Below are 15174 nucleotides of genomic sequence, written 5' to 3' on the forward strand. Positions count from 1 at the left end.
CTAAGCTACTGCATCTTATTTATTGAACTAATCTCAATGTCATTACTGTATGTTATGTATTCTATATATTATTCTAGCATTATATTGAGGTCTTCTGGAGTTTATGCAAAAATTATGATGTCATCTGCATATCTTAGGTGTGCTAAGTTTCTTTTACGTTTCTCCTGATGAGGCCGAGGATGTCCTAAAACAGGGGTGGGGAACCCTTGGCATGCATGCCAAACATACACAACAACAACGTTTTTACGGGCGTGCAACCCAGGGCTCACCTTAAAAAATAATTAAATAAATAAATGCATATCCAAGCAGGCATACCCAATATCTTAACCTAAAGGAACTTCGAGAAGTGATGTAACCAGTAACCAAGGTTGTTAATTACATTTCTGCAGGTGCTTTGAATAAAATACAATTTCAGAATCTATTGAATGAGGTGGATTCAGTGTACAAAGGACTAATAATGTACAACAATGTTCATTGGCTTAGTCGAGGTCTTGTTCTGAAATGATTTGTTGAATGCCTGGATGAGATAAATCTCTTTTTGACTAATCAATGAAATGTCTTATAAAGAAATGTATGACATCATGTAAGTTTGTAAACTGATGTTTTTTGCAGATTTTTGCAAACATTTAAATGACTTGAACCTTGAACTACAGGACTCTGGTAAGACTCTTAATATTATGTTTGATGACATAAGGGCATTAAGGGCATTTGAAAGGAAACTAGGAGTTTTTAAGAGGGATGTAAACAGTGAGAGATTTAGATACTTTCCAAACCTAAAGAAATACATCAATGATTTCCAAAAGGATGACAAAACAGACTGCCAATGTCTTCAAAAGCTATTTTTAAATGTCACTGTGTTAACTGTTGAACAGTTCCCTAATTTGTTAAGTTCAGAGAATTAGAAGAGACAGCAAAATTCATTAAGTTTCCAATCACTATAAAACTGGATGAATTTAACTTGCAAATATTTTCGTGGATAAATATGGATGATTTTGAAATGCAGTTGATTGATTTTCAAAGTAGCTCAATTTGGGAGCAGAAATTTGTTGACCACAGAGTTAACTTGGAAAATATTGAAAAGGAGCAATTAGAGATGGGAGTAACAGAGAGAGTGCAGAAAACAAGGTACTTAGGGCTTGGAATACTATTCCAGAAACTTTTGTATGTTTAAAATTGTTCTCAGTGATGAACTTTGTTAAGTCTCATCATAATAGGAGTAGCCTTACAGATAAAACTAGTAGCCCATGCATATCTCTAAAGGTTACAAAATATAAACCTGATATAAGTTATCTGTCATCAGTGATGAGGCAGCAGCAGAAGTCTCATTGATGCTAAATAAATAAAATGTCCACTATTTTTCTTTCTCTAGTTTCGATTTAATGTTTTCTGCTAAAAAATGGTAAAGATTAACTTCTGTTTAATATATTATGTAGGTAAAATAATATTTTATTTTATCTGAAATTTTTATGTATTACTTGTAAGGGATTAAGAATTAGCAAAAGAATATCTTTTAATTTTATTTCTTTTTATTGTGCTTTAGTCGAGTAAAACAATTATGAGTTGTGGACCATGACATATTGGAAAAACTTGAAAAAACTTATCTGATTGATCTTTATAAAAAACAAAATATTCAGAATTATTGTTTACTCCATTGCTGATCTTAAAAATTGCATCTTTAAATTGTGTAGCTGTATATGGCAGCTAGAATTACACTTACAGGCAAATAAAAAATATCCACTCTGTCAATAGGGTAGAAGGACTTAAGTAAAAATTCATCACTAATTTTTACATTCATTCAATCTTACATGACTTACAATAATCACTCTTACAATATTCTTTGATTTTACCGCTCTAGTGATTTTTGATTATTTGAAAGGTTCTCCCAATACTTAAAAGACACCAAATAATAATATGTTCCCCAAAATTTCGGCTGGCACATGAGAAAATATTGCATGAAAGGTTTGATTTCGGCACACACACTTAAAATGTTTGCCAACCCCTGTCCTAAAAGAAGGTGAAGTGATGAATTGTCAAATTTTGTTGGGAAAAAATGGTCAACCATTGCCAAGAACAGAGGAAGGTGGAAGAAACTAGATGAGGCCTTCTTCCAGCAGTGAACAGAAAATGGCTGAAAAGAAGAAGATATATTTCTCTATGTTGTGTGATTTTTTATTTAAAAGGGCAACAGTCTGTATTGATATTTGAGGTATCTGTGAATAGTCCGACTGACTATTAGGACAACTGTTTAGCTTGGGAGTATGTTAAGGGACTTCCTATATCACAGTGAGTTCACTGGACCTGACAACGTCTAAGTAAAAGGACTATCTGTTCAGTACATAAAACAGAAGACTAAAGTCACCATTTCACTAGAATCCAATAGGTGGCATCTAGCAGAAGATATTGTGATTAGAGAGCACTGAAAATTCAGTGGCGAGTTTTTAAAAACCTAGTGGTATTGGTTATAAATTGAATTAGAAGTAGATTATATGTGGTTGCAATAAGATTTGGGTTAATTTGTCTTAAAATATAATTTATTTTGTACAGCTTGTTTCATGGTGTGGCACATGGCACTGATGCAAAGTAAAACAATGGCACCCATAAACATCCTTACTCAAACGTTTTAAGCTGAAGGACTTCATGCAATGCAGTGTCTGCAAAATATATTCTTGACAGTGAATGGACTTTGGTTCGAAACGTAATGAAAGTGGATGCCAGAAGTTCAGGTCCAGATATTGAAGTGGTCGATATAACAGGAAATAGGTGCAAAAATGTGATAGAAGATAGGACAGATGGAGAGAGTAAAAGTGCAGAGTAGTCATATGAAAGATGTGAAGAATGAAGAGTTGGCCATAAATAGCATGCTTATGCAGAGTCCTTAACAAGATGAAGTGTGAGCTTAAGCGAAAGCAGAAACATCTAAAAAGTGGTATAGCCGAGAATAGAAAGAAAGATGAGGTGTAAGAAAAGAGAAAGAAATGCTCAACTAAGTGAAAAAGGAAAAGTAAGGAAAGAATTTGTATGGTGATTCCATGATAAGAGGAATGCTTGATGAGAGTGTGAAGAAACTGTGCTTCCTGAATACAAAGATTAACAACTTAGCAAGGCTATTAGGATGTAGAAGGTCAGTGTGAAAGAGTTGATTGTTTTAGTAGGAATGAATGATTGGAAGGAGACAAATATGGTAGGATTATATAAAAGAGTTACTAAAAGTAGCAAAAGAGAAGAGTAAGAGAATTAAGACAGTGGATACTGTAACAGTATGACAGAAGAGAGCAAAAGGAAGAGGATGGCTGAGAAGAAGTCAAGGTTATGTAGGAGGAATGATGTTTGTGGATGGACAGAGTGACTCAATGGAGAAAAGGACTTACACTGCAGATGGTCTGCACTTGAACAGATTTGGTGTTCAGAATCTGATAAGCTTGCTGCTAAATAAAGTAAAACTGGAGGTGCAAAATCATGCAAAATGAGAAACTAGTGCTTTGGGGGAGGGGGAGAGTGATACCAAGCTATTGAGTGATACCAATGAAACCCAGTGAGTGTAAGAATGTCCAAAACGTGCTTAAGATAGTACCATCAGTAAAAAAAAAAAAAAAATGGGATAGTTAATATAAAGAATAAAGCATGTTCCTTGTGGGTATAAGATGTATGCATGTACACATACGCAAGTATCAGGAATAATGGAAAGAAGTTTTTGGCACTGATCAGGCTGACTTGGCCAAAAATTATAGACATCAGTGAGACCTGGTCGACATAAATTGATAATTTCAAGGATAGAATGTAAAGGATATTATATTTTCAGGGAGGATAGAGAGAGAGAATAGGATAGGAGGTGGGGTATTGCTGATGATAGCTTAAAAATTATAAACAACAAAATGAGAAGTTAGAGGATTTTAAGTATGAGGAAGATGGTTCATTTGAGTCCGTATCGTGTGGGATAGAGGCCAATAATACAAAATATATTGTTGGGTGCTGGGGGACGGGAGTCCACAGGATCAGCATGCCATATATACCATTTATTAGGGAGACTTTAACTATAGGACATAGATTAGAGGTAGGAAAGGGGGGGGGGGTGGCATGCAAAAACCAGCTACAATTGGCACAGACCATCCGTGATGAGTTCCAGAGCTCCAGATTACACGATGGTGAGCACTAATACTGTACAGAAAGAACTCCATTTACTAGGTTTTCACAGAAGAGCGGTGACACACAAACCGAACATTACAACAAACACAGCAGCTCATCTGGCCCGGTGCAAAGATTGTATGAACTGGACAATTGACAAGTGGAAAACAGTATTCCAAAATAAACAATCAAGGTTCACCTGTTTCCAGTCTGATGGCAGGGTGTGGAGGCAGCCTGGTGAATGCTTGTGGGCATAGTCCACCTCAAAGTTTGGTGGTAGAGGAGTAAAAGGTATGGGGTGCATTTAGCTGGTTTGGAGTGACACCACTGGTTGTTATCTATGGTTCCATGAAGGCAATTCAGTACCTTGATATTCGATAATTAGATACTGCCTACGCTGTGGAGTTTTTATGGAACAAACCTGTGTTACTATCAAGATGGCCTTGCAGCATGGAGCATTGTTGTGATTGAAGATATGCTGCTATAGACCTTAACAATTGCTCCAATTTGTTCCACAGGTGTTCGATGGGGTTGAGGTCAGGACTCTGCACAGGTCAAGACAGCTGCTATGGAATGGTATGAAAAGATGGGTATTAAACAACTGTCCTGACCTGCGAGAGTCCTGACCTCAATCCCATCAAACACCTGTGGAACGAATTGGAGCAGTGATTGAGGTCCAGAGCAGCATGTCCTCAATCTGCTGCTGACAATTTTTACTTGAAGCTGCCGCACATAGGTGGAAAGCCTCCCTCAAAGGATGCAGGAGGGGGACATATCTGATATTAGGGTTTGCCTGTTGGTATCAATTGTAAATTGCTCAAGTGTCCAGACAATTATTGGTAGATAGTGTATATCAACAACCAAGACAGAGAGTCACTCTGCCTCCAAATGCAGAAAATGACCTTGCAAGTCTTGTTCTTGGAAGTTGCCAAACATGTGGAATTCTCTGTCAAAATGGGTTTATGTTGGAGCAGTGCCATGATCTGAGAAGCTACAAAGAAATAATGTAAGTAGTGCATATGAAGTAGTCAGAAATCGTTTGAGAGGAGCAGTATTAGACTGCATACCAAGGTCTGGATGACAAACCAAGTGACAGTTAAGCGGATTAGTATAGATATAAAGCAAGAGGTCAGGACTCTGCGCTGATTTGAGTGTGAAGGGAATATAAAGTAAAAGGTGATCGAGCATATTCACGAACAATCCAAAGTGCAAACAAAAAGAATGACTAGTTTGGTAAGAAAGGCCAAATCAGATCATGAGAAAAAATTAGCTATGCAGGCCAAAGTGCTGTATAACCACAGATGCGAGACCCCTCGACATTTCTGCACATGACAGAAGGTGAATCCATCCCGATAATAGGGTAATCAATGCATTTCGTGGAATGAGTGTTTATCATTATATGTCGGAAAATTAGGTTTTATTTTATGAAAATTCTAGTTTTTAAAGTGGTAACTATTTTGCGTATAAAGCACGTTATTACGCATGTTGGTGACGAATTCAGGCTCCAAGTCAAGACTCGATGGTCACTCTTATTAACCAGGGACAAGGATGACAACTTGATTACAATCAGATCCTTGCTGCTAGGTCCAAATCTAAAACTCTTGATCCTTGTGTTCCCTCCACTACATGTTGCCTGAAACATCTGTCTCTCAAGAATTTCAGAAATTCCATTCCCTTACTACTGCATGTTTATACTGCTATAGTTAAAATCTCTCATAATCATCATTCACTTTACAAAACTTGCTGCCTAAACATTTACTGCTCATCATCTTCTCTGTGTCACCTGGCCTATAGCAACATCCTACTAAATACTTTTCTGCCCATCTCACACAATATACTTTCAGAACTACTGCCATCCCCATCTATATTAACTATTCTAAAAGGCTACAACTCATCACTTAAAACTAGCACTTGTTTTGTGAAATAGGTGCCAGTGTATGCATTCTTTGCTAGCTCTAAATGCTGAAAATTAAAACGATATTACATCCATACGTCATGTCACTATTAACAAAGGTAACATCACACCATATCACTGCATACTATCCCAAAAATAATACTTCTTACAAGACTTTCGTATTTCCATTATTATTCCGTGCAGCACCGACTCTGTAATATACCATAAATTCTCCCATTTCCCAAAGGATTAACCCCACAAGCCACACACTCACTTGTTCAGATAGCAACAACTTTCCAAATGGCAATGTCCTTTCATGTTCAAATATAGTACATTCACATATCCAGCTCTATTCTATCCTCAAATGCATTCCATGCATCCACATATTACAGACCTCTCTTTTGACACATTCTTACTATCATTCATTATTGCCTCTCTCTCCTCAATTTCACAGTCATATCTGGTCAATACAATTACTATTTTCCCTTTCAACCGTTTCTGCTGAATGCACGCGTATGTGTGTGTGTGTGTGTGTACTAGGGGGGCTACTCCTCCTGATGCCTACAGCACCCAACTCCCTGTGTTCCGGACTGGTAGGCCGGTTCTCGAATTTTGAAGACTTGAAAGGGGGCACCGCCCCCCCCGATGCCTATGCCGCCCAACCCCCCAAGTTTAGGACTGGTAGGCCAGTTCTCCTTGAATTCTGATGACACGAATTTTGAAGACTCGAAAGGGGGGTCCAGCCGTGGCGCCTGCGGCCTCTAATTCCCCCGAGTTCCAGACTGGTAGGCCAGTTCTCCTTGAATTCTGATGACTCGAATTTTGAAGACTAGAAAAGGGATTCCACTCCTCCCTGGCACCTACGGCGCCCCCCTCCCTATTCCGGACTGGTAGGTCGGTTCTCCTTGAATTCTGATGACTCAAATTTTGAAAACTCGAAAGTGGGAGGTTCTACCCCCCCCCCCCCCCCATGGTGCCTACAGCGCCCAACCAGCCCCGTTCCAGGCTGGAACCGGTTCTCTGAGCTAGTAAGCTGGTTATTTTTGGATCAGATGCTCAGAGCTTGCTCCACCTTTGCCGTGAGTTGCCCCTTCTTGCACTACTTCCGAGTCGTCTTGTTGTTGCACTACTTGCTAAGACTTGAAAACAGCCATTTGTGTTCAATATTAGCTTTGTCTTATATATCTATAAAAATAGTGCAACGCTTAATATTTTTCTATTTTTAAAAAAAATTTATTATTTCCTCAAAATTTTTATATAAAAATAATTACACTACTCATACCAAATTATTATTATTATTAATTATTATATGTTATATTAAGAAGCCAGACAAAAAAACATGACACAAAAACGTTACATAGAAACCTTACATAAAAAGGCTTATCATTTTATATTTATAGGGTAGATATATATATATATATATATATATATATATATATATATATATATATGTACGGCATGTAGAAAATTTTTTACCTTGGGTTTATTATACGTTAAAGATACCAAGAAATTTTATACTTGGTTTTAATCCTTTTTCCAAGTAAGCAAAGCAAAGTTTTGCACATGAAATATATTCATGTCTGAGCTACTTATATAGAGGCTAACGACTTCATATCACTTGCCTTAGTATGTATCCCATAACACAAAGCACATCCCCTTTCAGCCGTTTATAATGCAGTGCATAACGGGAAAGGTCACTATTCAGATTTGCTTCGCCCTTTATTGAGGTCTCATCAGTGAGGGTCAGACCTGGGAAAGATATCAACGTTGTAGTAATGCAGAAGTCATATATATTTCATATACAAGTAGACGAAAAGTGCTTGACCTTATTAACAAAAATCTCTTGATGAGAGAAAGATGTAGGAAGTCTTTTGCCTTGGGTTTATTATAAGTTAAATATACCAAAAAATTTTATATCGGTTTTAATCCTTTTCCCAAGAAAGCGAAGCAAAGTTTTGCACATGACATGAATATATTTAACATGCAAAACTTGCTTACTTGGGAAAAGGATTAAAACCAAGTATAAAATTTCTTGGTATTTTTAACGTAATACAGCATATATATTGCAATGCTATACAGCATTAGCAATATATAGCCTCTTCCAGCCAAGGCATCCTACCTTCCAATAGTATGGACTGTTTTCACAAATGTAGCTCTAGCAAGGTAAGTATTAAATTGCTTCATTAAAATCATACCTTCTCTAGTTGGAGGAAATGACAACTACACCTTGTTATGTCCCTTTCTATCCTAAGATTTTGTTTGTCTTACAAACTTGCCTTCGTCTATATTCTTCTAACTTCTACATTCAAGACATCACCAAATTTTCTACTAATATCTGAGTTATTGTTCCCCATAGTATCCCTAGTATTTGTATTTTAACTGCGCCCTTTGGGATATTTAGTTTAAGATATTTTATACATAAACAGAGAAAAGGAACTCAAATATCTGAAAGTGTAACTATTGCAGTCGTGACACTATTTCTTGTTACTCAACATTAATTCCTTAAACTTCCCGTTTCTTAACATTAATTCCCCGCGTGATTAGGCTCGAATGTTTCTAAGCGGTGCATTGGATTAGCAATATCAGACAACTTTTTTATCATTAAACAAAAGGTTTATTATTTCTCTAAACATGGTACATATCAAAATACTCAACTAAATTACTTACACACTAAAATTAGCTTAATACAAGTAGATGGGCTATGATTCGACAAAAGTTACTACGATCATGCCGCCACAAAATTTCATACAAAACATGAATTCACTTAACATGGACAAATTAGATTACCACACACTATTAGATTATTCAACTTCAAGTACACTAACAAAATCATTAACTACTCTAGCACAAACTTATGACAATTCCGATTCTCTACACATCACACTAGGCATTCAATTTCCTCAGGCTACTTGATTACTCAATTCACACTAATCAAACTCAATATTAACAAAACCATTTACTTCATTAACACACTACTATGTCATTAACTTTCCTTTTACAATATAGTAGGCACTCAAGATTCATAGGACAATTAATTATTCACAAATCATCAACACTAGCTAGCTTACTTATAACACTCTCTATCAAATTCTAAAGTCCTATTATAATTTCTCCCTAATCACTTTAACAGTTCCGTATTATGACAATGGTACCTATCACAAACAACTTCTAGTTAACATAAGACAAAATTCACAATACCTTTCTTTATCTTCACTTACGGGCCTTTACCTTCTACTGAAAGAACTTGCATGCATAACTTCTTGCAATTCAGGGCTATATAAACATCTGCGCCGTCGGCTGTACTATCCGAAACAAGGACATCGATATTTTCACAGCTTCCTATGACTCTATGGTATATTTCGCTTTCTACATAGGAATACGGGAATAGCTTTCCTGCTCACCTTCGATTCCTTGTTATGGCATGGGGATATAAGCCATATCTCTCCACTCAGGAACACCGTGAAATCCACTAGAAAACCAAACTAAAACCACCGCGACTATCCAAACGTTTCTTCTCCTCTGGCAAAAGGCAAAAAGGCCTCAAGCCCCCTTGACTATCTAAACGTCTTCTCCTAAACCCAAAAGAGCCTACTCTTCGAACAGCCTCGAGGGGGGGGGGGGTTTACCAACCCTTTTATAGCTGCTGCCCTAACGGCGCCCTTTCTTACTTCTTTTCCCAGCCTCCTACTTGTTTTCCGTCTGTCTACCAATTGGGTAGCATTTTGCCGCCATACGTCATTTTTATCGGCAACTCGTAACGAAGTTTCTATCCGGGTATAGGCCCTAAGCGATATTCCGTTATTTCTCTTGTTAGCCTCTATCTTAACCCCCTTTTAAACCTTTTCTCAGAATTCTACTGAATGCTTAATCTGTAGCCTCTTACATAGCGTATTTCATGACTCATTCTTTTATACTTATGTACTTAGCTCTTTCATTCTTAATCGCATTACTATATTAATTCTTAGTTAGCTACTTATTTAATACAAATTCCTTGTTTAGTCATAATACATCTTAATACATTCTTTTCTTTTGTTATCTTAATTTATAATAGACCTTTACATTTTACTCAATTTATACTGGATGCAAGAATATTTTATTAATTAAATTATCCTTTTTATGCAGGTTTTTTTTTTATTTATGTTATTTATTTTTCATGTTACACCATGATAACGGAGAATATTATGATCTCAAGATATCACGTGTAACAACCTGTAGTTGGTAGATGTCTTTCATTACTAGGTGAAATATTGCCATCCGACTTACTGGAGGCATAAGAGTGGCCTTGCCATGTTTTTTCTATAGAGCAGTGCTTCCCAAACTTCTGGATGTCAGGGCCGCCTTTGCAAAAATGAAAATATTTTAAGGCCCCCCCCCTCGAAAAAAATCGTAATAGAGAGATATATTATTATAATATTTATTGTATTTATATTCAATACAAAACAAACACAGCGAATATTGCAAAAATCAAATGCATATATTACATTTTTTGCCTCTTACCATTTGGTTCGGAAGACGATGCAGGCTGTTCTGGTAAAATATGAAATACTGTCCTTTTTTTGAGTCTGTTTCTGCTTCTGATTATTCGCAGGAATTTTTTTTATTTTTTATCAGCCACTTATCCATCTCAGGATTAAATATTTTAATGTAGAATAGATAAAATAATATCACCACTTACCGATACTGGCATACCACAGACTGATAACATGAAATTAGTGAATATTACCTGAATAAGGGAATCCCCAGACCAGGAACATTTTTCTCTTTTGACTTTTCTCCTTTTAAGGTAATTAAGCCTAACGCGAAACAGGTTATTAAAACGTGCATATGATTGGTGCGGTATTAATAAAAGATCGCGCAACCGAAAGATAAAAGCATAGCTGACAATTGAGTTGAAATGCTAACTCTCTTCAACCAAATTCCATATGCGAAACTGCCATAACATATCGAACTCACCCACATCTAATTAATAACAATAGTTTTTAGTTAGATACTGTGTTTGCTGCAACATGTGGTTTTGTTTCAGTCTATACAGCATAGTTTCTGTATGAGGAGACATGTGATTCATTAATTAGTGTGTTTTTATCCCATTTGTCTCTAATTGCACTATTTGTTGAGAAATATACTACACAGACTCCTCGTACATTGTTCACTGGCATAATAAAAGTACTTGTTTTTATTGCCTCTGCAGTATAGTGGCTGTTAGGGAGGGGTGTTGTTTACCACTGCAAGCGAGTTACTATCTCCCCACATGAACTTGTTTAAGCTTTTTTTCATGTGTGAAGTATATGCGAAACTTTTATTGGTAAACTGCAAGCGAGTTACTATCTCCCCACATGAACTTGTTTAAGCTTTTTTTCATGTGTGAAGTATATGCGAAACTTTTATTGGTAAACTGCAAGCGAGTTACTATCTCCCCACATGAACTTGTTTAAGCTTTTTTTCATGTGTGAAGTATATGCGAAACTTTTATTGGTAACAGAAAACTAGCTTGGATGACAGTGATAATATAAAACGAGTTTTGATATGTATATAAAATCAATATCAACAGTCCCTGATTACGAACGCACGCGTGATGAAAGGGAGAGGAAGATTTGGAGCTTCCCTGGAGAGCATTCGAAGTAAATACAATTAACCAGTGCTTTGAAATGAGACATATGAATAAGCAATATTTACTAATATTCATTAAGCGCCGAAATACGCAGGAAGCAAAGTTTGTGAACCAACACCAATGTGTGAATTTTTCCATTAAAATATAAAAAATAACAAAAAAAAATAAAAGTTAAATACGTTTCTTTTAAAATAAAAAAATCTACTTAGTCTTAAAACATTTAAAATTTGTTTTCATTATTTCAAGGCCCCCCCTCGACAAAACCTACGGCCCACAGTTTGGGAAGCGCTGCTCTAGAGTATTATTATTATTCAGGCCTCCATGGAATCAAGAGACTCATCATGGGAGGTCCTTCCTAGGAAATGCAAAGTCTATCATACCACTCCTTGAACTTATTGACCGTTCTTGCTCTCAGCACTCTATCAGACAACACACATGGTTCAACTATTCTCCATGCAAAGAAACCACTCTCACCCTCTTGCTGATAGCTTCCTTTCATAACTTCCAGGGATGGCCCCTTGTCATCACTCCTTCCTGCTGTTCCACCAAGCGAAAGAACTCCCCAGTGTCAACCCTGTTACTACCTCTCAACAGTTTAAAAGTCTCAATCATATCACCTCTCCTTCTTCTATCTCTGTAGTCCACATTCCCTCAGCCTCTGTACTCTTTCCCACAGTTAATTTATCCTCTTCAAATCCTGGGGACCAAATCTGAGAACAGTAGTCTAAGTGTGGTCTGATCAGGGTCTTATGCAATGGAATCATAACCCTTTTATCTCTGCAGGTCAGCGTGCTTCTCAATATTGCGGCAATCTTCTGGGTTACCATCGCCGCCTTTGCAATATGTTCCCTGAATTTCAGTTTTCTATCAATCATCACCACAAGATCTCTTGTCTCCCCTACTTCTACCATTACAGCTCCTCCAATCGAGTATGCAGCCTCCAACTGATGCATCCCAAACTTCAAGATTTTACATTTTGCTGCATTAAACCGACACCCCCCCATTCATTTGCCCATCTGTCTAGTTTATTAAAATCCGCTTGCAGGGCTACCACATCTGTACTATTACTAATAACCCTTCCCAGCTTCACATCATCTGCAAACAACTGAATATCCCACTTGCAATCTGTTGACATCAATGATATAAAGGTTACACAATGCAGATCCCAGTACTGAGCTCTGTGGACCCCACTTGTAACCTTCTGCCTCCTTGATACTACTCCAAAATACACAACTCTCCCTGATACCTATCAGACAGCCAATCCTGAATCCAGTTGACTAACCTGACATCTCAACCCATGTGCTGCAACTTAAATATCAGCTTATAATGTGGCACCCTGTCAAATGCTTTTGCAAAATCCAAAAAAATGGCAGTATATGCCTTTCCCTCATCCACTGCTCTCTTGTCACTTTATTATAAACTCTGTTATTATAATATTTTTATATTATAATAACATTATATTATAAACTTTATTATCACTCTGTTCCCATTTTTATCCCACAATTTCATTCTTCCACAATCATTTCTCCTCCTACTGGCCACATAGCTAAAAAATTCCCTGGGATTTTCTTTGGATCTTAGGGCCAATGTCTTCTCATATTCCAGTTTCACCTTCCTTACCATACTAGTCACTCTCCTGGCTTGTTTATCATTATTTTACCAAAACATATCAAAACAAATGTTTATAAGTGAAATATCCTCACAACTTGGCTAATTTTGTACAAAGTTAACTGAATTCACCGCAAGTTGTCCTAGTATCCCATAACGCATTCCCTTCTTGAGAGAATATTAGAAGAAAGGTGATCAGCAAACTCAAGAACAGTAGAAAGTACAAGCAAAAGGGTGACCAATAAGATAAGGCAAAAAATACACTGTGCAATGAGGCTAGCTAATCAAGCCAAATGAAATCCCAAAGTTCTTTCACCATGTAGTGAGTAAAAGAAAAAATGACTATGAAAAGATCGCTTTCACAAGTGGTGATGACAAGGAGGTAACAGAAGTTGAGTCAATGAATAAATATTCTGCAAGGTGTACCATCCAGGTGATGATACTGCAGACATTAGTTTGCCACATGTGGCTGACTAATGCAAGAATAGCTAGAATGAATTGGAAGTGGTTGCAGAAACAACATCATCATCAAATTCCTGAAATGTACTCTCAAAGGGTGTATAGGATATGATAGTACTACATGAAAAACTAACATCATTATTAACTTCTTATCTACAATTTCATTCCAAATGAATCTGTTACCTGTCAACACTCCAAAATCATCAGATCTTATATATCTATCTTCTAAGGCACTTTTTACTGTATCACTCCACCTATATCTTGGTCATCCTCTCGGTCTTTTTCCTGCCAACCTGGCACAGAACACCTGTTTTGCTAATCTTCCTCTTCTATTCTGTTTAAGTGACCATACCACCTTTGATTAGCTCTGCTAACGTATTCCTGGATGCTGACAATGTCAAGTTCTTTACTAATATCCTCGTTTTTCATATGATATTGATATTAATGCCATCTGTTCATATCTCTAATCTTTCTCAGGACTCTCATATCTGCTGTCTCTAGTCTTTGGTAAAGTGTTTTATTTCTAACCCAGCTCTCAGATCCATACATTAAAATTGGTTTGAACACTGTCTTATATACAGCAAATTTAGTCTTGACTAATTTCTCTCTTATTCCATACAAATTTATTCAGTTGACTTCCTACAATGATGGCTTTGTTCATTCTGTTGTCTATTTCCATATTTAATTTACCATCTTTTTTTGCTGGCCTGGTTGGCCAAGTGGTTAGCATAACTGCTCTCCAGTCAAAAGGCTGGAGAGCAGTTACACTATGGGTTCGAATCCTGCCGCAGGGATGGATTGTGATTGTCAATGAAAATACTAGTAGTGGTGGTGGTGGGCGGTAGATGGCGTTGCTGTAGATGATGATTGTAGTTGGTGGAGAAAGACCTGTAGAGTAGGTGCACTCCCTCGATGAGTCTTTGGACTCCCTGGAGGTGTCATGTAATAATAATAATAATCTTCACTAAAAATCATGACTAAGTAACAGAAATGTTTTACTTGTTCTATAGGTTCTCCATTCACGATGCAGTTAATATTTTCAGTGTTTCTGCCTATTTCCAATGTCTCTGTCTTGTTACTGCTGATTTTCATACCAAATTTATTACAACAGTTATTCAATTTAGTAGGAGAATCTTCAGACTTACACTGGATTTACTTAAAAGTATAACATCATCTGCATAAAGTAAAGAGCTGAGATTAACATCTCCAATTTTGATATCAGGTTTAATACTGCTTTCCTTCATAATGTGATCAAGATCAATATAGACAATGAATAACAGAGGGGATAATAGACATCCTTGTCTGACACCAGATTTAATATCAAACCATCTTCCTGTAATTCCTTCAATTCCACCTGCTGAGTTACAACTCAATTAAAGACTAAATATTGCTTGATATAATGCCCAATTGAACCATACAACTGTAGCATTTTGAATAGCTTTTCTCTTGACACCTTGTCATATGCCTTTTCCAGATCTACAAA

At 36.8% G+C, this 15174-nt stretch overlaps 1 protein-coding gene across 5 annotated transcripts in view; it reads right to left on the minus strand.

Annotated features, from left to right (window-relative positions):
• LOC150099108 (protein disulfide-isomerase A5) overlaps window positions 1-15174 on the minus strand; it is a 953872-nt gene that overhangs the window by 933238 nt on the left and 5460 nt on the right. The window lies entirely within an intron of this gene.

Source organism: Typopeltis vanoorti, chromosome 15, assembly GCF_054136105.1.
Source record: "Typopeltis vanoorti isolate ZY-2024b chromosome 15, IOZ_Tvanoo_1.0, whole genome shotgun sequence".
Lineage (NCBI taxonomy): Eukaryota > Metazoa > Arthropoda > Arachnida > Uropygi > Thelyphonidae > Typopeltis > Typopeltis vanoorti.